The following is a 22435-nucleotide window of genomic DNA, read 5'->3' on the forward strand; positions in this document are numbered from 1 at the left end:
AAGTGAATTGTAGTAAATGTTCAGATATTAGGATATCTGGATGTTTGAATATGTGAAGGTCATGCTACATGGACAAGGTCCTAATCCTAAACAGACAGCCAAGACCATGCTTCACTGAAATCATCTGTGTAGTCCCATTTGGCCTGATAGTTATATGAACTCTTAAATGCAAATCAGATCTATCAGTTTCTGCAGGCTTCATGTGTGTATACTATACTACATATAGATATACACCTTTCAAGGTGTATATTTCAAGACCGTGGATGAGAGTGTCTACATTTGGAAAAAAAACCCCACTAATTTCTGCAAAAACACTTTTGAAACAGATTCAGATTAGTTTAAATTATGGCTGATCACTAATGTGGTAAATTCAATGTCTAGTAAATATAAAAAAATACTTTAGAAATATCAGTCTTGGTATAGCAAAGAAAAAACGTCTGGAGGCATTATTTTTGCCTATTTTTAAACTCTTCATGTCTCAGATAATACATTATCATCCCTAGTTTTCCTCATGAACTGCTTGAATATCTCGGGGGTATATATTGCGATAATGTAACTATATAGCAGACAATTCAATCCCTTAACAATTACATTATTTTTTCCAAGTGTGTTTTGGGAATTGTAGTTAAGTGGGTGTTTTAAAAAAATATTCTAAATTTAAAGAAAGTTTTCCATGCCTCCTTTTTTGGTTTCCCAGCTATACACAGTTTTAAGAGGCTTCATTTTCAGAGGAAAGATACTCGGCACTTTCTGGAAATGAATCCCCACAAAGGCGATTCAAGCATTGTAACAGCCAAAATCATTAGTCATTCTTGAAAATCTTGGCTGAAGGACAACACAAGAAGACAACACAATCTCTATTTCTGTAAGGTTTTCTGTTTTCTGTTTCTTTTTTCTCACATCATAATTTCATAAATTTTTCAGTTACTACAGCCTTTCCAGAGTACACAGACATTAATTTTGACTGTAAAACCACCTTCTTGATTCTTCCCTGTAGTTTTTCATATATCATATAGAACAGTATGTAAGGATAAGAAATCATTGGTTTTTTCCTTAACAAGGCATCTTGGTAAAGGAAAAAGGGAAAAAAAAATTAGTCTCTCAAGGAAAAAGGCATAGGGAAATATAGTTTTGTCTCTCCTCCACCCCAATCCAAACCTGAGACAGCTGAATATTCTCATTTAGCATTCATAAATGACCCTTACTTTGTTGGCATGTCACTAGCCTGGATTTTTTTTACCCGATTTATCGAAAGAATATTGAACTTGGCTGAGTTCATGGAACTTGGAATGGGGTTCTGCAAGGCTGTGTCCCTTGACTGTGGTAAAGCATATCTTGAGAAGAAGTTACATAAATACATTGATCTGATAATTTTTTCCCTATCATGTCTCTGTGTTCTTCCTGTGTCAAATTCACAAGCAGGTTTCTTACAGAGCAAAGTACGCATGTGAGAGCTGTGTATCCTGGATGCCCTCAGGACTCCAGGCTAGACTGATTCCTGGGTCATGAATGCAAAGAGTTACTCCGGCCTCTGTTTGACTTCTCCATCTGTGTTCAAATCCACCACAGGTTTGCAGTTGGGAACTATGTCATTGTATATTTTATTCTACCTTATACTGTTGAAGATCCTTCCTGGGGATTGCAGTGACTTAGAAATGTAGTGAATTTGAACCTCAAGAAAGCTTGCTAGAATTGTCTGAGGAACACTGGACGCAGTTTAAGGCAGTGGCAGTGTTTATGACTCTCTGAAGCCATGGCACCTGTGAGAATGGTATTTTTCATAGGTTGCCAGAAGCCTGCAGGGCCAAATGAAAGACAGGATCATCTGTCCTATGTGTTTCTTGGGTTTGTGAGTAGAAATGTTTTTTGAGAATGAAGAGAAAAAAGGAAAGCTCTTTTACTGAAGGAACCCTAGGGACTGGGGCAAGAATTAATTTCAACTAATTGTAATATCCAGCTGAGATTAGGAGCCCTGTTCTATAGCCCATAAGAAGAGGCAATTTTAGAGTAACAACACTGAATTATCCTTTAAAGCTGTCTCTCAGCATTGACGTATATAGGTAACCTTTGTTAATGGGGCTCTTAATTAGGCACCCCAGAGAAATTCCTGCAGTTTGTGAGATGAATTTAGATCTCAGTGAAATAAAACTTCCTCAATTTTCTCTCCTGTACATAGCAAAAAAAAAAGTATGCAGAAGAACATAAGAGTGTAGAAATTAGAAAGGTGTATTTTTAATTTGGAGAGTTGATCACTAAAACTTACTTTGACAAGTGCCTTAGCTTGCTTGGCTAAGCAGATGAGTTAAAGCATAGAATATTGGGTTTTTGGTTTTTTTTTTTTTTTCCCCAGCTGATTTTCATTTGTACCACCTTTATTACTTTTGAGCATATTTTTATAGTCTGATGTTAGAAATTTCCATTTATATATCATAGTTGATGAGTATATCATATTTGATGATGCTCTGCAGAAATATTGTTTGATTTGGATGACTCTCTTAAGGAGAAATAGAAGTAATGGTACTATTTACCTGCATTGGCAGCTGTAAAGTCCTGAAAAAATTGAGGAATATTTAATAGACAATAATAATGCATGTGAAGGAACATTATTTTATAACAAGAAAAGAATGGGATCTTTTCAGCAGCCCAGAATTTGACATCAGGTTTTGGATATACTTCACTCTCAATCTTGTTCTAGCTAAACTTAAAACTTAGATTGTGAAGAGCTTAATTATACTTTTTTCTTTTCATTTTCATGCTTTATATGAATCTCGTGATAGGCCTGCACAAGGACAAGAACTAGATTATTTTCAAATCAGATAAAATGCTGCAATGTGGCAAAAGAATTCTATGGTATTCTTAAAAAATATTACTACCATTAATTTAAAGAAGTCTGTGCAAGTTATCCAGATTAATTCTTGGAGCCTGGAATAGATATTTGCTTGCAGATAGTGCTGTCCACTCTCTTCTCTAGCAGTGACCTCCCAAAGAAATTCCCTCATGAAGAAGATGTTTCTGTGGGGAAAAGGAGGAATGTACACTGATATATCCTGATGGGTTGCTGCTACTAAATTATTAACTGCATATCTAAGCCTCTGTTCTGGCTGTTCCAGTTCTTTTTCTCCTTCAAAACAGCTTTGGATTTAAGTGTAATAATTTTTAACTGTGGCAGGAACACTGAAAGTGAAGGGAACTGGAGTTTATACTTAACAAAAAATCCTGCTGTAAACCTCTCTTGTTTGAATGTCCTGACTTCATTATAAATAAATGTCTGTGTGTTATTATGGCTATATCAGCTCATTATTATTTTTTTCTTCTGATGAGAGGAAACAGATTTTTATATACATAATTAGGAAATTGATCCTGTACTGCCTATGGATTGAAGTCAAAACCTATTAACTTCATGTCTTCACAGTTTTAAGTACACTGAGACAGAGTATTTATGAGAAATAAAGAACACCTATATGGATTTATTGCTGTTTGCAGAGAGGATTTACTGGTGCTAGGTTGCACTGTTGGAATTTCTTTGGCTATTGACAACAATTAATGGTGAGGTCGAACGAGTATCCACTATAGTGTGGGTTCCTAAGCACAGTTTTACCCATACACCAGTTTTGGCTGGGAGCTCGTGCTTAATTTACTACTATGCATTTTTGGCTTGGATTTGCCACATCCTGGGTTTGCCAAAGTGCTGATGAGTGGCTCTGGATTGGTCACTGTAAAGAAGCTCAGCTCAGCTGGAAGGAGCATTTGCAGTGATATGAAAGGGAAGGAGTTTTCTAAGCAAATTATGGGAGATCTGGGACAGTATATACAGAACAGACAGGGAGCCCGGGCAGCTAACGTGACAAGGGACTTCAGAGACATTATTTTTAATGTTTTTGTTTGCATCTTTGGTCAATATATTAAAAATATTCACTTAGAAGGAGCTAATGCAGAGTCAACACTGCCCCACTGGTCTTAAAAGCTTCTAGGAAACACTTTTTTCCTAGTCAGGCCTAGCCATACGCCCTGTAGTGTATGGCTCTTCCAGAGCAGGATGGTTTTACAGGCCTGCAGTACTTGCTCCCATCTGCTTCTACTTCAATTTGCTTTTTGTGCGGAGCTGATGGTTTTTGCTAATGCTACTTTGACATTAATATATTAACTCTTCTTGAGAAATCCTTTCTCCATTTTGTAACTATTCTGGACTGAGTGCTTGCTGCCACCTTTGCCAGGTAAAGCTTTTAAGGTATTCTCCAAGGTGGATGGACTATAAGAAAGTGAGTGTTGAGGTATCTAAACTGATATTAATTAAGCTAATTTCTGTGCAAAGTTTAATCCAGTTTAGAGCTTTGAGCAGGTTAATGTTGTCATCACCAAGTTAGCTTGCAGAGTTCTGTTCTCTGGAGCCAAACTGTTCTTAGTATTTGTACTAGGTTTTTAAAATCTGCTTTATATATTTTCAGACTGCAAGTAGGTTAGATGTACATTTGTGATCCTCTCCTGTCCCCTTTATGTGTTTAAATCCTAACTGAAGAGCCTGAAAATATTCCTGCCTAGCTTCTAACAATCAGAGGCATCTCATTTTTTCTGATATAAAGTATGTCCCTAAGCCTGTCAATCTGTGGATTCCTCCCTTGTGCCCATGTGTCTAATAATTACCACAATGCTCTGGGTTAGGGCAGAAATCCCTTATTTATCTATCCGTCTATCCATCTCTAGTCTATCTATCTATTTATTTATTTATTTTTGTCTGCATTAATGAAAACTTTGGAAGGTGTCCTGTTGTCTTGGTGATTCTTGGAGCATTTGGGGAGTGGGGAGGCAAGAAGAAAGTGATTTGTATATTTATCTCAGACCTTTGCACAAATCTCCCCATAGATAATTCCATTTCAGTTAATTCTGCAGATTTCCACGTTTCCCTTGTGAAAAATCAGTCCTTGGGTCTCCAGCTCCCTAGCCTGAATACAGTCAGCACAAATGATTCAGAGCTATCATGTTCAGGTTACACAGCACTTTATTGTGTTCACCTACTGTATTCCAGTAGGTCCTGTTTTTTTCAAACAATTATCTGAATTACACAAATGATTTTTTTACAAACATACTTTAATCTATGTCTTATTCACAAGTTATTTTGTCTGTTTACTTGCTGTTAACTACTTGAGAACAAACGCTATTATTTCTTCTGCTGGACAGAATAACTGATTCCTCTGTCGATCGAGGAATTAAAGACTATTCAAAAGGGCTGTGTGGGAATATTCAGCAAGTGTGGATGTATTTTTGATAAGTTCATAAGACTCGGTCATGTTAACTTTCTTGCAGATGAAAATGTATGGATGATTATAAAATAACTGCAGTCCAGCCAGAGGGTACACATTTTTGCCAGGGAACCCCCACAGTACTGCTGTGGTATTGTCATGTTCCATGCCAGTGGGGGGATGAGGTGCTGAATGTGCTGGCATCATGCAGAGCCAATTGTATCACTCTGATGATTTCATCATCCTGTGATTCCTTTGTATGTCTGAGATCCATTTGGCTCACTGTAGTGAAGAGAAATCTTTCGTTTAAGATGCAGGCACCACTGAGCAAACTGTGTTCCTAATTGTAGTTATAAAGCAGAAAACATGTATGAGTAACTGAGTCACTCTACAGTACAGACCAAGACCTGTTTAGGTTAACTGGAATATTTTCATTGTCTGCTACATAAATTGGTACTGGATCCTTAAGGAAGGCTTTATAAATACCACCTACAACTTAATATTTTAAAGCTTTTTTACCAACTGATAGAAGTTTTTAAACGCTGTCAATGTGGGAGGGAGAATATTCTGCTGAACACAGCTATGCTGAATATGTTTTCTTAATACATTTGTAGATGAATGTAAGAGACTACTATGATTGTCTGCCTTGATGTTATTGAGATGACAAAATTTTACTTGGTAATATTTTTAAGAAGCCTATTACTTCTCTTTGAGCATTGGTATACAGTACAGAGTGTATCATAAATATACATACACAAATATATGTGCATGTAGCTTAAACTTAATAAATGAGAATTTGCTTGTGGTCAAATTGAAGATGTGAATTTCCAGAGGGATTACAAATGCTAAAGGATAACCCTTGCTAGAAAAGATTGATGTAATTAAAAACAGACTATTGTAGATAGAAATATTGATAATAACTCTACTCCAGAAACAGAGTTGGCATGTCTTCATCTATATTGTTTATTAAACCCCTCCTTTTTGCCTTCATTCTCTCATGCTGAGTTTACAGCTCGTATGTGATGAGGAATTAAACATTCACATTTACTTCCTGAGTCTTTTCTTAAGCTTGTATCAGACAAAATGAAAGAGAAACAAAGATTATCTGGAAATTCTGAAGTAATTTAGTTTTATAAATCCTTTCAGGAGATCCTGTGTTTACTAAGTGAACTACATGGGGTTAATTTACTAAAGTGTTCTGAAGGAATGAGCCAAATGAGAAAAGAAACATTACCTAGAGTTTCTGTTCTTTGCCAGGAACAAAAGTAAAACAAATCAGTGGCAGGATGAGTGGATCCAGTTAAATAATAATGTCTCTCCAGCAGGAAGTCTGTCTATCAACTGAAAGGTGAGACAGCAACATAATGACAATGCCCTGTGGATCAACTCTGAGGGTAAAACACAACACAGCTCAAAAAACTCTCAGTGAAAATATAACATGATAGAATTCACACCAGCATTTTTTTAGCCTTTAAGCTCAAGTGTCTGGAAATGCATTTCTTCTTTAGGTCATTCACATGCAGATTCCTTCTGGTAGTGGAATTCCCCAGGGTAACTGAGAGCAGAATTTGGCCCTTTCTGTTTGCTCAGTGAGGCTAAGTGTTGCTTTCTCAGTGAAATACCTGCCTTAAAGCTGTACAGCTGCGATACGCAAGAGTAGCTTTGGCATTTCCTTTTTTAAGGTATAGGAGGTGAGTCCTACAAAAGCCAAAGACATTTGCATAGAAATGAAGCATACAAGGATAGGTGACACGCATGAGGTTTGGCTCAAGAACTTGGGGTGTGAGGATGCATTTTTGTCAGCAAAAGTAGAAATAAGGCTTGATAGAATTAATATCAAATTATTAAAACATCCATAAAAGCTTTTCAGTCTTTGGTGCTCCGTTATTTGTATTTCAGTTCCAGATGAATGCAAGGCTCCTAGGGCATGTGAAAATTCCCTGGAATTTGGCAACAGTTGTAAATGCTCATTGTCTCTGAAAGCAAATCTGGTTATTTAATGTACTTAAATATGGATTTAACAGCTGACAGAAGTTTGAAAACTTTGGTCTCCGTTTCTAGGACTTTCAGCATATCATTTTGCAAAATCATCATACTCTTTTTTTAATATATGAAATCTTCTCACACTGCTATCAAGACATCCCAAATTGCCATTTGTGTGTTTAAAACATCTGCAGGAAACAAAGGTGTTGTGTTGTTTTGCAATGATCAGTCCAGTTCTCATTTCCATTTGGTAATTTCTGTGAAAGATTTACCTGCTGTAATGTAGTTTATTTTGTTTGGAAACGCCTTTGTTTCTGTGTATGGCTGCTAAGCAACAGGCCAGATATTTACTGTGAAACAAATAAAACAAAAGCCTCATCTGCCACTTGGAGGCCCAATGTCATTGTTACTGAACCACTCAACGGGGTCATCATATCTGAGAGTCACCTCCCAACTTAGTTTTCCAGCACAGCAGAATTTAACTGTAGGAATCCTTTCAGTCCTCACATTATCTAGTGAAATTATAACTGTATAGGAGTATTCTAATGTCTCATATATTATTTATTTTAAATGATTTATTTTTTCTCCATCAAAGGGGAAAAGGAAAACTTACCTCATGAGAGTCTAATTTTCAAAACTAGTTACCTTCTCGGTTACCCTGGAACAATGAGGGATTTCTTTAATAAGTTCCTGCTGCAATTAGAGCTGAGCCCTCCCCTTCTATTACCTCCCTTGCTCTGCCCAAAACAATAATCAAAATATATTTCTTGGAACCAATCTGGGGAAAAAAAAAAAAAAAAAAAAAAAAAAAAAAAAAAAAAAGGATAAAAAACAGAAAACCCAAGTCCCAGAAGGAGCAGTCAGGCAGAAATGCTACTGTGAAAGGGAAATTACCATCAAGGCAAGTAGATAATCAATAGTAATCAAGCTGGTGTCTCTAAAATACAGCAGTTTCCCTCAAGACTTGTATTATGTTCATCTGCAATGGGTCAGAGGCCAAGGCAGACTGATTGAAGTTGAGGTAAGCTTTTCAGAAACGTCCAGGTGACATGACAAATTTGCAGTTTTTAGTAGATTGAACTTGTCACCTTCTCCAAGGCTGCAATTGCTAACTGCAGCCTCTGTCACTACGAATGCCAGTAAGTGGGTTGCTCCCTTCTGTTTCAGCACATCTGCATTAGTGTTCTAGTCAGTTTGGGAGTCGTGGATGATGTCTGCCAGGTATCTGTACACATACAGTTTTTTGCAGACTAAAGAGGGGGAGGCCATGAGTCATTCTGAAAAGCACTGAGAAGTTTATTGGAGAATTATTTCAATAGTTTTGCTGAAACCTTTTGCCAAAAGTAGACACCTAATATCTATAGGTCCCATGTACCTCATTGTACAATAGGGATATACAAATATTTACATGTAAGCTGGATAAATGAATTTTGGTCTTTTCGCCAGGTGTGCACTGGAAATGAGTGTTCCTGGCATTGTGAAAGAAATATTCAAGGAAGTCATGGCACCAAAATACTGAAGTATTCCAGAATTGTCTTTTGCTGTTGCAGGTTTCAGCATTTGTAGAAGAAATAATAAGCAAGGCCTGAAAAATAAAATCCACTAAACTGACTTAATGGATTTTGAAGCAGTCAGTACCCATACAAAGTCCTGTTGTGTATGGATTGGAATATTAATTTTACAAGCTAATCCATCTGGCCATCTGCTCATCTGAAATTCAAACAGGGCTGTGTATTGCAAGTTAATACCCTATAACAACCAATAGCTATAAATGATCAGCAGAATATGTCATTCTGTCTTGCTCCTCCATCAGTGTATGAGTATGACATGTCATGTAATACTTCAGCTACTGATTATTCCTGATGGGGGGAAGAGTGAGAAAGCAAATGATTGAGCTGGTAGTGATGTTTGGCATGCATCTTGTGGATCCGCATTTCTGTTGCTCTCTCCTATGGTCCAATTATTATGGGTTGTGCCATAGGCTAGAGGAAAGATTGTGTTTAGATCTTCAGATTGGAAGTAGTGTGACAAATAATTTCCTCTGAGAATTACTTTCCTGTGGAAAGAATTGGTCTTGACTAGGTAGTCAAGACCAATATTTCAAGCTCTTGAGTAGTCTGTGGAAACCATGAATATATGCAAGTTTTTTTAAATCTAGTAAAAATTTGATTTGACATGGTTCCAACAACCAAACTGAGGATTTCTATGCAGAATTGAGAAATACATATCGAGTTTTTTAATTTGTAGCTGACTTTATTAAACATACAGTAAATAGCTAATATTCTGTGAATCAACATCTTTAAATCACTAATACTTGCCTAATATTTAAAAAATTCTAACTCAGGTATATAAGAACTAGTATATTTGCCCTTGTATTTTCTTCTTTGAACCTCAATTTTAATTATTTTGTTTGACAAAGGATACCTTTGCAAACGATGTGATTTGAGTGGCTGTTGAAGTCTTTGTCATGCCAATGGTACACTTGAAATGTTTAAGATTTTTGGATTTTATGATTGTACTCTTTTAATTTATCTATCTTCTTGATATGATTATGGCAGTAGTTATGTAATAAACACAAAACTCTAAACAATAGTTAGTTATTAATTCTTTATGTTCTTATGGTGCAGTAACACAGCAAGGGGAGCAAAATGTGAGCTAGGATCCAGCTCTGAGGCTTTCTGTAATGATTATGTGGCTGACCGTGGCTGACCACCTTACTTGCCTTTGGAACTCTTCACCTCTGTGAGGTACTCAGAGTCAAGGCTTTTTCCTAAAAGAAAGAAAACTTGGCTTAATGTCTGTGTTTCCATTTCCCTTTCTGCAAAATGCATACCATCAAAATTGTTCCACTGAATTGTTAGAAAAAAAATATTGAATCAGAACGCAAGTTTTTCCAGAATCTAAATATTATTTGCTTTTGGAGTACTTGCATTTATTTTCCTAGTCTGTGTGAGGAATGGTGGCAGGATCTGAATCATAAAGTTTGGAAAGAACTTTAAAGTCTTTAGAAAGCTATAAAATATTATTAAGTGTGTAATTAATTGCTCAAACTCATAGTCTTCCTAATGGGTTTACTTTGTTGTTGTGGTAAAAGGAGAAGTTAGATTGCTCTAGGAAATACATTTTTGTAAATTTTGAAACCACAGCAATTTAAGTAACACATTTTGGCCTACATTATGGTTATGAGTTGTTGCATTACAAGAATTCCACATAAACCCACTTCATACCATAAGAGGTAACGCCTTTATGTAGATGAATAATAACCATGAGAAATCAAATGGAGACTAGAAGAAATATGAAAAAAGAGAAAGCTGAGTGGATGTAAATCGTCATTTCAAGGAGATGATATTTTTATTGCCTCTGCTGCTAGTTAATACTGAGAGGAAAAAAAAAAGGCTTGTTTTTTATTTATTTGGTATTGAGGAGGAGTTGGAGAAAGAAATCCTTTCCCTATCAGCTCTGAATTAACTTAGTCTTGTTTGGCACTGTTCAGGTGTCTTAGACCAGGATAACAAAGAAAGTTTTTGGTTTGTGTTGTTGTGGAGGTTCACCGAAAGTAGAGTGTGACTGAAGGAAGTTTAGGTAGAGGCTTGTGAGGCTATTAAGTAATCTAAATAGTTCTGTTTGCTCTTCACTGGAATACAACACAGAGTTTGGAAAAGACACATCAAAAGTATTGTACATGTCCCAGGCAAGCTGTTCTTTGCTATTTCCTACTCCATTATTACCTGAAAGGAAGAAGCAACTTTTGATGCATTTAAAACCAATACCAAAATTCTAAGTGCAAATAGGGATTTCATTCTCATGAAGAAAGAATAATAAATGAAGGCAATTATAATAATATGGATTTTTAAAAAATCCCTGATATCTTTAACCTTTTCTGAAACTATTTTCACAAGTGGCTTGAAAATATCTCATTATAGATATTAATAAGAAATTTGCTAATCTGATAAACTGATTGTGCTGAAGGCACTTTTTAATTTTTAAAATATACCTGATTTGGCTTCTCCTTCTATGATTATTTTTACTGAGTCTTTTCTACGTTTTAATATGATCAGAATAATTTTCAAATTCTGTATTAAATACTTTCTGGGATTGTTGAAGTCTTGGTTTAAGTTTGGACCAAATGAACAATTAATATATTACTTGCAATGTGTTCATAGTGGGCATTTCCTCATGTCTGTGTCCTAAGGAAAAATGTAAGAACTCTGTTGCTGACTTATTTTCAATTTTTCTGCTGTTGCTCTGTCTAATGCCTATTCTGACAATTCAAAATGTTGGACAAACAAATAACCACTAAGTAAATAACCACCATGGAATCCATAGATCATAAAATATTCATATGCTTAGAAAAAAATACATATTTAAATTTCTTTTGGTCTCTTCCAGAAGACTTTTGTTTCAGTGTTTCAGTCTCAATAAAAGAAACAGCATGCACTAAACAGATAAAATATCCATTTATATTTGAGGATATCGAGCCAAGTTTTGCTGTGCTACTGTAAATGTGTTGTAACTTCATTGGAGTTACAGTGGTATTATCTTGACAGAAGTAGAGAATCATTAATGAGGAATATAGTTAGTATATATTCTAGGAAATCTTGAATAGTGATATCTAACCACAGGCCAGATTTCTCCCTTCATCTCCAAATGGGAAACTAAAATCAGATGCAGGTTCTTGGTGTATTCTGTAGATGTTCATGTATTCCTCTGTGATGCAGTGCAGTGCCATAATAGAACACTTTGATCAAGCTTTAATTTAGCAGTTAAGGCACTTTCTTTGAAAACAGGACATGAACACCTTTTATCTCAGGAAAACATATTAACCAAGTCTCCCAGGATCTGATTATATGCTTTATTTCCTCCACTGCTATTTAAAGCAACGGCAGTGACAATTTTTCCATCGGTGTTAAAAGTGTGAAATATGTCTTCTCAGAGGAGAGAAATAGATAATCTACCTCACTGCACACGTGGTGGACAGTCCCACCATTCATGAGCAGTGGCCATTTGTCTGAGATTTCAGAGAAATAGAGTTGAGAGGTGTGAAATATTTCTACATGAATGAACTTGTGTTAGTTCCTCAACTCTCCCTCACCAAGAAAAGCAGTGACAGAAACTAGAAACTTTATGATCAAAATATTTATGTCCATTTGTTGTGTTGCAGGATCAGAACACAGTGGCATCTATCATTTTTGTGGGGTACCTATTAGACACATGGCACAGGACATTTGTGAATTTGTCTGCCAAAGATTGTATTTTTATTGGAGTCATTTACCCAATAATTCTGTATCTGCTGAATATGTGTATGCAGGTATTATAGTCAGTAAGGAAACAAAAGACTGAAAAATGAAGTGATTTTTCAAGGTACCGTAGTACAGGCATTCCCAATAATAAAGAAAAACAGGGAAAATGCACTGTAGAAAGAGATTCCTTGGCCATAGACCTTCCTGTATTCCAGCTGAAGAACACAGAGAATTTATACATGCTGTGTAGTCAAATATTGGAACAGGAAGATTTACATCAGAGGACCTTCTGCTGCTCAAATATCATCACATGTTCTACAAAAGAGTTTACAATGTAAAATATAAACAGTCCTAGATCTTCGTGTTTTGGGATAACTAACCAAAATCAACTGATAAAATGTCAAAGCTGTTGATTGGAAAGAACCATCAAGCTAAACTAAATGAGGGGAGATGTGGAGAGGAAGGAGGAGCAGGTCAGTAATGTGGCAGCTCCTGAGTGGACAGTAAAACTGCATTTGTAGTGATGAGTTGATGTGAATGTGACAAGAGAATTCCAGCCAATAAATCTGATTGTTATCTTTTGTCCTTCTCTCCTGCTCCACTGCATGTTAGGGAAGAAAAAGAGTATTTTAAAATCTGAAATGTATACCTTTAGCCAGACAGAAATATCCCTCAGCACAAAAGACTGAATGAAGATTTCATAAATATAACAAATTTCATTAGACTATTCTTTCTGTCTAAAGCTGCTATTTCTCAGATAATCTTCATTGTTTTTATTGGATGGTGGAACATGTTTTTCAAGTGCTATGCCTGTTTACAAAGTTTAAGAAATCTAGTCAGAGAACAGAAGTTGTACTGTCTGACTGGTAGAACCTGTCATGTGGCTGGAAAAGTGAATTCCAAATGTTAAGTCCACAGGTGAATAAAAAACACCTCATGTTCATCCACTTACATTTGCTTTGTTTATAAGCAGCGAATGCTAAAGGAGTATGAATGATTCACAAAAATTGTCTTACAAACAGCCTAAATGTGCAAACTGAACCAGTTCTTTGTGACTGGAATTTAACCAGATTTAAGCATAAGAAACAGATGTTCTCTATTGCTAAATATATTCAAATGCATTAGTTTTTACAAAAGAGTAGATTTTATTATTGTTCACATGCAGTCAGGAAATCCTGAGTAAAGACTGATGACTGATTGTCTCAGCTATCTTGCATCTTATCTAGAGGCCTTCACTGTGCAAAACAAGTGTAAAATGCCGCCACACATGCAAATATAAATGATAACATGAGAGAGACAGCAACAGAGAATGCATCCTAAAAGAGATGTGGTTGTATTAGCAGTTTTAGGCCTTGGGTAAGAGTCTAACAAAGTTTCACTTTTAAAACTGTGACTATTAACATGAGTTACTTAGTTACTTGTGAGCCTTCTGTTTTAGTCTACGATAGTTGTAATGACGTAACTAATTACTGAGACTAACTTCACTAAATCCAATGTCAAATTTCCCCACCATCTGTCTCACAGATCTAAAGAGATTATGATGTCAGTACATGGGATTGCATGAATTTGACTGTCATCTTCTGTGCTGGCTAGGTTACCAAAACTAAATCAGGACGAAGTAATTTGTAGATGAGAACTCACCAGGGAAAGAGAATGCTGTGCAGTGTGAATGAATCTGGATTATCAGCTTTAACTCTAGATTTCCTCGTTATTTTTGATATGTCTCAATATGCTGTTGTTACTCATGTCAGTATTAAAAAAAATGGATTTTATTGTTGAACACAATTATCCCTCCAGGCAGAAACCCCAGAAACTTTTTCAGATACATCTTGTTTCATCTGCAGTATTTGGGGAGAGGGTTGTTCACTTTAATATTTAAATGGAAGAAATACTAATCCATTAATTTCTGTTGATTAGGTACAATAGGAATATCTGCTGCAATGCTGTTTGCAAATTCATCGTCCATCAGCTTTTCTTCTAAGGAAGCAGAAATACTTGTACTTCTTGTTAAAGACTGTGACAAATGTAAATTTGTGGATTCCTATATTACCATTAAAACTTCTTTCTTCTTGAAGGTCTGTAGCAAGTGTATGAAGAAAGTCTATAATAGGGTGTACAGTGGGAAGTTTCTTGGATGAAACTTGGGCTCTAGTAGTGGTCACACAGCCATGTTTAAAAGGATGTACATGTTTGTATTTGCTAAGTTGGCCTCACCATATTTGTAAGATGTCTCCACTGATGTGTATTTTGTGTGTGCATGTAAAGAGAGTAAATTTCACTTAGAGTGAATAAGCCTCTAGGATCATTTTTTCCCAACAACTTTGTGTGATCACCAGAGCGTGCCACCTCCTTTAGCTAATATTTGCAGTAACTTTATATGCTAAAACAAGGCTATGCAGTAGCTGTTGGTAGTTTAACCATGTGGCTGCAAAATTAACCTTTGACCTTTCATAGCCTAATCAGGAAATTGACTTTAGGAGTTCTTCCTTAACCCAGGATATGTGGTTAAAGTTAAACATCACTAATAGGAAGTCTAGTAACAGGAAACGTGTGAATGCTAATCCACACAAACATAAACAAACCTTTGGCTTACATACAGTTTTATTGGAATTTTCCTCTTGACTCCCTTTCCTTCAATAAGTCAGAAAAAAATTAAAAGCAGCTTGTTAAAGTCTTTGAAAAACTTCAGCTTTTTGTGGCTACAGGTTTATTAGATTTCTTCTTAAAGAAGCTTTAAAACTGGGCTAGGATTTTGTTAAGAATCATCTCTGAGCACGTACATGCAATTCACCATTACTGGAGTTCTGATTAATGAGGTTCTTCACCAGAATAACCAGAATTTTCAGGCAAAGCGTTAGCTAGGAGTGTTTCTTTCTGTGTAACTTAAAATTGGGTAATTTGGAGAAAAAGTGTTTAAAAAAAAAAAAAATCTATTTCCATAAGCTCATTTTGAAATATTTTTAGAAACAAAATTGTCAGAAAGTCACTGAAATTAATATAATTACAGTAACGAAAATTATTGGTGAGAATTTGAGATATTTTTATTGTTGTTCTTGGATTCCTGTTACATTTCACTAGGAAAGTAGGCTAGCATAACTTGAGGCTAACCACTAGCCAGTTAATCACTGTTGACATAAACATAGACCTTCCTTTGGAAAACCTTTGAATTTTACTTTGCTCTTCGTTCTAAATCCAAAAAACCCTCATGTTCATATTGAGCTCCACTGAGTTCAGTGGAATATTGTGTATGTCCGTTGACAAAGATCAACTTCCAGGATTAGGGCCAAAGTAATTTTTCTGGAAGGAGTTTAGTTGAAATAAAGAGATGGATCTTAGGGGTGCAGAAAAAAATTAAAAAAAGAATAAGAATAACTGTATAATAAGATACCTATAAAATAGTAGCCTAAAATAACTGTATTTCCTCTCTTGACCTCTCTAGAATGAGTAAAACAGTGATATTCACAAAACACACTAGGCAAAATATTTACTATACATACTAAAGTGTATGTATGGCATCAGAATAATTTCATAATGATATGCATTCACCTCACGTGTATTTACAAAATTGGCTAACCCATGAGGCACACAACTCATCGTGTTACTTTGCAGATAATTTTTTTCCTAAGGGAACATTTTCAACAAAGTTCTTAAGATGTACAATTATGTTAACTTCAATACAAATATTATTGCATGTAAAATGAATATCAGATAATTGTCTAAAATGTATTTAATGATTAACAGCTGTGAAGCTGTAGAAAAGTCATATCAGTCCAGCCTTGTTAAATAAATTTTGGATGAATTCAATTTGTCTTGATATAGTGTCTCCTCTAGAGCTCATAAAATCTTCTCTTTGGGCACAGTAAAGTTACACTTTCCTTTGAGTATTTGGTCATCTTTCTAATTTTGGAGCCCTGTTTGCAGACTGATGTATTGCAGTCATTCACACTACTGTATTCCACAAGTTCTTTGCCTACAATATACAGGCAAATGTGAAAAATTGATTTCAATCACAGCCTCACGTTGTACAAAGTGGCAGTGATGAGTGAGGAATATGTAGCCTGCAAGATCCCTCCCACTTAAATATAATAAAAAAAAAGGAAATAGTTGCTATGTAAAGGTGTGACAGTATTTATACAAGTAACTCTTAGGGCCTGATTCTCTCGTTAGTCTGGTGCTGTTGGAATCATTCCTGAAGTCAGTAAATTTAAATATACCTCAGGATTTGATCATAAATTAATGAAATTTAATGAAAAGCTGTAAAGAAGATGTGGGGTGAGCCTCAGAGTATTAAGCCAAATTATTTATTTTGTTTGCTAGCAAAAATCAAAGCTTTAATTTTTTATGTTACTATTTGGCAAGGGTTTTCATCTGTTCCCACAAATAACATTTTTTAATAATGAATTTCATTCGGGCAATAAACATAATATTTTTAAATGCTTGAACCTTCTGACACCAGTATTTTTCAATATTTCCAATATTTTTCATTAACAGAAAAAAAATCCTCACTTTTCTTAAAAATCTACCATTTTTTTTTTCCTGTTCAAATATTGTTTTTTGTTTTCTCTTAAAAAACCTGCTGGCACATTTGAGAAAGGATCTCTTTATGAGGCTTGTTTTGGTAGAACGGAAACTGCTGTCAATAAGTTAGTGCGAGGCACAATCCTGTTTTACTTCAGTGCCTTAAAGATGTCATTCTAATGAGGAATGTAATTTGCCTAATTAAGAGGTTATCTGTAAAATGCAGCTATCCCTTGTACTGTTGGAGTGAGCACAGAACTGGGCGGGTGTACCTGGTGAACCTGGGTATCCTATACTTCCCCTGAGAAAGAGAGGTCTGGTTCAACTGAAGACCAGTCCCAAGGCCTTGTGTTTGTAGAACCTGGAAGAAATTATGAGGAAGCTGTCCCAAGTTTTATACTTCAAGCACAAGTTTATCTTCTGATACATCAAAGGGTGTTGCTGCCATCCAGAGAGACCTTATGAGGCTGGAGAAATGGACGGACAGGAACCTTATAAAGTTCAACAAAGAGAAGTGCTAGGCCCTGCAGCCTGCAGAGGAACAACCCCGTGCACCAGTATACACTGGGGGCTAACTGGCTGGAAAGAAGCTTTGCAGAAAAGAACCCGGGCGTCCTGGTGGATGCCAAGTTGATCATGAGACAGCAACATGCCCTTGCAACAAAGGCTAAAAGGTATCCTGGGCTGTATTAGAGGTGTTGCCAGCAGGTTGAGGCAAGTGATCTTTCTCCTTTAGCACTGATGAGGCCACTCCTAGAGTGCTGTGTCCAGTTCTGGTCTCCCCAGTACAAGAGAGACATGGACATACTAGAGTGCATCCAGGGAAGGGCCATGAAGATGATTAAGGGACTTGAGCATCTCTTCTCTGAGGAAAGGTGATGGAGCTGGGACTGTTTAGCCTAGGGAAGAGAATGTTCAGAAAGGATATTATCCACGTAAGTAAATACCTGCAGGGAAGATGCAAAGAAAACAGAGCCAGCCTCTTTTCAGTGGTGCGCAGTAACAAGACAAGGAGGAATTGGGCACCACCTGAAACATAGGAGGTTGCCTCTGAACATCAGGAAACAGTTTTTCACTTGTGACGGTGACTGAGCACTGGCACAGGTGGACCAGGAAGCTGGTGGAGTCTCTGTTCTTGGAGATATTAAAAAACCATCTGGTCATGATCCTGGGCAACTGGATGTAGGTTGCACTGCTTGAGCAGTGGGGTTGAACTGGATGACCTTCACAAGTCTCTTCCAACCTCAACCATTCTCTGGTTCTGAATGTGTGCAGTATTTGTTTTCTAGACTTGTAAGCAGTGGATCCAGTGATATCAAATGTAGGCTATATCAGTACAGAATGTTGTTTGAGCAGCCATTTGTTTATCGTGTGAAATAAAATAGTTGCCCAAGACTTAAGTGGAAAAGGAAACACTAAGCAAAAGAATATGCAGTGTGTGGATGCTGGGCTGCTAGTTTTAGCCTAGCTTAGTGACTAAGGATGTTATTACTTCACATCTGTGCCATGGAATGAGTTTCTGGGCTCACCTCATCCCTAATAGACAGGTATCCTTAAAATGTAAATTTACATCTCCGTTAGCTCCAGATGACACCCTTACTGGTGTTCTCAGACTTAGATCTGGTATTAGAATATTCAGCATTGTGTTAATTTGTCCTCCATTTTAAAGACCAAAGCACACCCATTGTTTATGTTATATTTTGAGTATGGGATGTCATCCTGTAGAGTCATCAGTCCAGAGCAATCATTTCACAGAAAGAATAAATCAATAATCTTGTTTAATTGTTAGATTCTCCAAAAATTTTTATACGTCATAAATCACAAAACTGAAGCCTTGGCTTCTACAAAGGCAAACCAACATTTTTCAGATGGTTACTGTTAATGATGTTATACTGCATACCTAAATAAGCAATGAGTTCTAAATGAGTTTTTTCACATCAGGAGTGTCCCATAGCCCGAATCTGTGGCTCAGTCCTGTATGAACACCAGGTTCCTCAACTGCAAGGTGTGCTTCACATTTATAACGCTCACAGTGGTATCCATTCAGAATTAATGGCAGTTAAAGTCCATTAATTTCAAAGTGCTGTAATGATCATACTGGCTACACAATGTATATTTAAAAGTAGTTTAAATAAATGTTTATACAAAGGATATGATGAGTTATTGCAGATTTACAGTTTTAGTCATGCTGAAAGAACAGCAGCAGCAATTGGTTTTGTTGTCTTTCATAAGACTTAAAAGCATTACAAATGGATATTTCTGTCATAGCATTATGGTGATAGCCAGCAGTAAATCTGTGAGAAATTCCCCTTAGCAAAACCAATTCAACCCAAAGAACTGTCTTATGGTTTTGGGTACCCTAATGAATTCAGAACTTCTTAGATTTAGTTTAAAGCTCAAGAAAATATAGAAGGTGAACTCTCCTGTCCCTGCACCGCCCCCTTTAAAAAAAAAAAAAAAAAAAAAAGTTAAACCCAACCAACCAAACCCTGTCTGGATGGTCTAAGACAAGATAGACTTATCTTTTCTATCTATCTACTCAACAAGATCCTCACAACTCAAATCAATTTGGAGCTCCTAAACCATGCTGGCATGGCGGGAGAGACTTATTAAATACCAGGACTACCTCAGGAGCTCTGAAACGGATGGTGGCCCCACTCTATTATCCCTTCCCCATTATCAACCACTCTCTCATAACTGAGGGTCTACAGCACAGGTATTTGACAGCTGTTTAAACTATACAGAACCACCAAAGTTTAAATTGTAAAATATCTTAAAGTAAAAATATTTTAAAGTCAGAAATTGGGAGAGGAAGCTAAAATTCCTTGCTGGTTTGCATTCTGTCTTAGTCTCTAGAATTTCTTTTTGAAGAACTGCCAGTAGCTTAAATTTTGAGTCATTATATTTAGTAAACCCAAAATATTTTGCCACCGCTCCCTCCACTTCTGAGCCCTTGTGGCTGAACTCAGAGTCTGTCTGTTTAACTTGTACATTTTTTGTGGATTAATACGTTTTTTTTCTCTTTCTAATATAGTTGAGGCATCTCTGTGCTGAACTGTCTCATCTGAAAGAGCCTGACAGCAAATGAAGACAGAGAAGTATCCTTTGATGAGAAAATGCAAATCCCAAACAAAACATTTGCAGAACTACTAATCACCATTTCCGTACAACTGAGCAATGATGTGGTATTTATTATAGAATGACTCAAAGGTAAGGATGAGTCCATATAAGAAATGCAACAAATAACTTCATATACCCAGACACCCACCCCATTTATTTCTGCACCAGAAGCTAATTTTTACCTTACTGCGATTAGTGTCAGAACTCCCTCTGCATTCAATGTAACTGAGGTTTGACCTTTTTGGTCTAAGGACTGCCTTGTTGGTAGTTTGAGGAGTTGTATAGTATAACAGGAAACTACTTTGGCAAATATTGTCAAAAGAAGTTTCTAAATTTGGAAGAAGGTGTGGCATCCTGGATCTAATATTCAGAGATGTTGGGTAACTCCAGCTGTTGGTAGGTTTCATGGTAGTGAATTCAGCACTTTGAAATGGGGGATCTGGCTTTTCACACCTGATGATGAAAACGTAGAGGTAGCCAAAATCTCAGACAGTTTGGAAAGTGATGGTCTTATTCTAAATTTTAGTTCTTTGACTTTACTGTAATAATTATGGCTACTTCATTAATTAGTGTTTACAATGCCATTGACTTAAGAAAATGCATATATATATAATGTATATATATATCCTTGAGCTTGTTTGTTCATTATCTTTATATGCTTCCCTTATTTAGTTTGACTTTTACCATGCTACCTACAGGGAAAAAAAAATTAATTTAGCAGAAGTTGTTTCCATTCTGAGCAAACCTTGATTTAAAGCTGTGGGGATTGTAATTACATTTAATTATAATGAGTTTGGGTTTTGAAAAAAAACATGTTATTCGGGTTTGGGGTTTAAAAACAGTTCATGGTGGGCCTAAAGATTCATATTCTACTACATGAGATCCTGTTTTATTTCTACTGGTAGAACTTGGCTAGGAAAATTAATTCAAACCGAGCTTCAGAATTTGACACTTTTCTGTATCTAGTAGACTCTGAGATATCCAGTTATTCAGAAGTAAATGCCTTAGACACACTTCCTTTTCTGATTTTGATTCCCAAAGGTTGAGGAAAATAGTAAAGCAAAATACCTTTTTACTCTTCTGCATTACAATAGTAATATAAGGGAGCTAAGATGTAGAAAGCCAAAGATCCTGTTTGCTGGTAGAAAGCGAAATGAAATGGAGGACTCACACCTTCTTTGTAGGGTATATGTGGAGTGCTAAGAGAAGAAGAATTTAGATATATTGATTCTAGTAACCTGGATGTGTCTTGTCTCCATTGTCAGCAGAAGGTGTTGTATTGTATGTTCAAAATATCTTTGCCAGTAGTTATGCTCCATTTGCCAAATCAGACAGACTGAATCAGTCAACTTAATAAAATGTAAGGTGTGATCAATCTCATTGTACAGTAGATCAACTAAAATAGGGCAAATGAATCATCTTGAAATGCTTATTCTTCTTCTTTAAAAAAAGCCTAAATTGACTAGCTCAGAGAAAGACATCTACACTCTAGGTGATTAAAATAGGATGAGATGAAGCCCACCCAAAATATTCACAGCGTGGAATTAGCTGATCCCAGGTGGATAAAATCGCCTGTAGTATGTTTGGTCTGGATCAGTCTTAGTCTTTCCAGGACATGTGGCTGAGATACTAGTTGTACTGAAAAGCTAATTGCCATCTTTAAAGGCTTAAGATTTTGGGATAACTTTCTGTCTGAGTGCATACCTGAAGGTAAGCAGTGTGTTTGTATTTGGGCTTACATGTTGGTGCAGACCTACTCAAAGAACTAAGTTCAGTAGAAAGAAATACTAACTGCCTCCAGATTTTTCTTCCCTGCTGACCACCACTGACCAATGGGTTAACTTTCTCAAAGGTTTTGCAGACAGCAAAAGCAGAAAGTGTTTGTTAGAGATTAAGCCCAAGGAAAGAAATATATGGGGCATTGAGCTGTCCCAAGCTTTGGGTTTAATTTTACAGTGTAGGACAGTAACTCAGAAAGGGTTAATGTCATACTAGATGAGTGTCAGAAGGGGTACCCACTAATTGTCACTTCTGTTAAAGAAATGCTGCATCTGTTACCACGCCAATTATATAAGGAGCTCTTTCTGTAGGTCAAGTGGCTCTACATTATTAATCTGAGCATGCACGTATCTGAAAAAAACAAATACTGAGAACAGTAACAAAGTTTAGGTGTACATATTTTATTACGAACAGAAAAGGTTATAGGAGTTTCTGACTCCTTAATCCTGTGTACTGAAAGGATTATTTTCTTAGGCTTTGTGTTATGCTGGTTCATTCCTTTTAGTTTTGAATAATATTTTTGTTTCTCCCCTTGAATTCCAGACCAATTCTTTAACT

General features: G+C 36.3%; 1 long non-coding RNA gene across 1 annotated transcript in view; it reads left to right on the plus strand.

The window, feature by feature from the left end:
- Window positions 1-22435, plus strand: part of LOC116959066 — a 186166-nt gene that overhangs the window by 52858 nt on the left and 110873 nt on the right. The window contains exon 3 of the long non-coding RNA XR_004405618.1: window positions 20013-20188. This is a non-coding gene — a long non-coding RNA (uncharacterized LOC116959066). The remainder of the gene's footprint in view (window positions 1-20012; window positions 20189-22435) is intronic.

The sequence above is a fragment of the Tyto alba genome, unplaced genomic scaffold (genome assembly GCF_018691265.1).
Source record: "Tyto alba isolate M040663 unplaced genomic scaffold, T.alba_DEE_v4.0 Super-Scaffold_38, whole genome shotgun sequence".
Taxonomy (NCBI): Eukaryota; Metazoa; Chordata; class Aves; order Strigiformes; family Tytonidae; genus Tyto; species Tyto alba.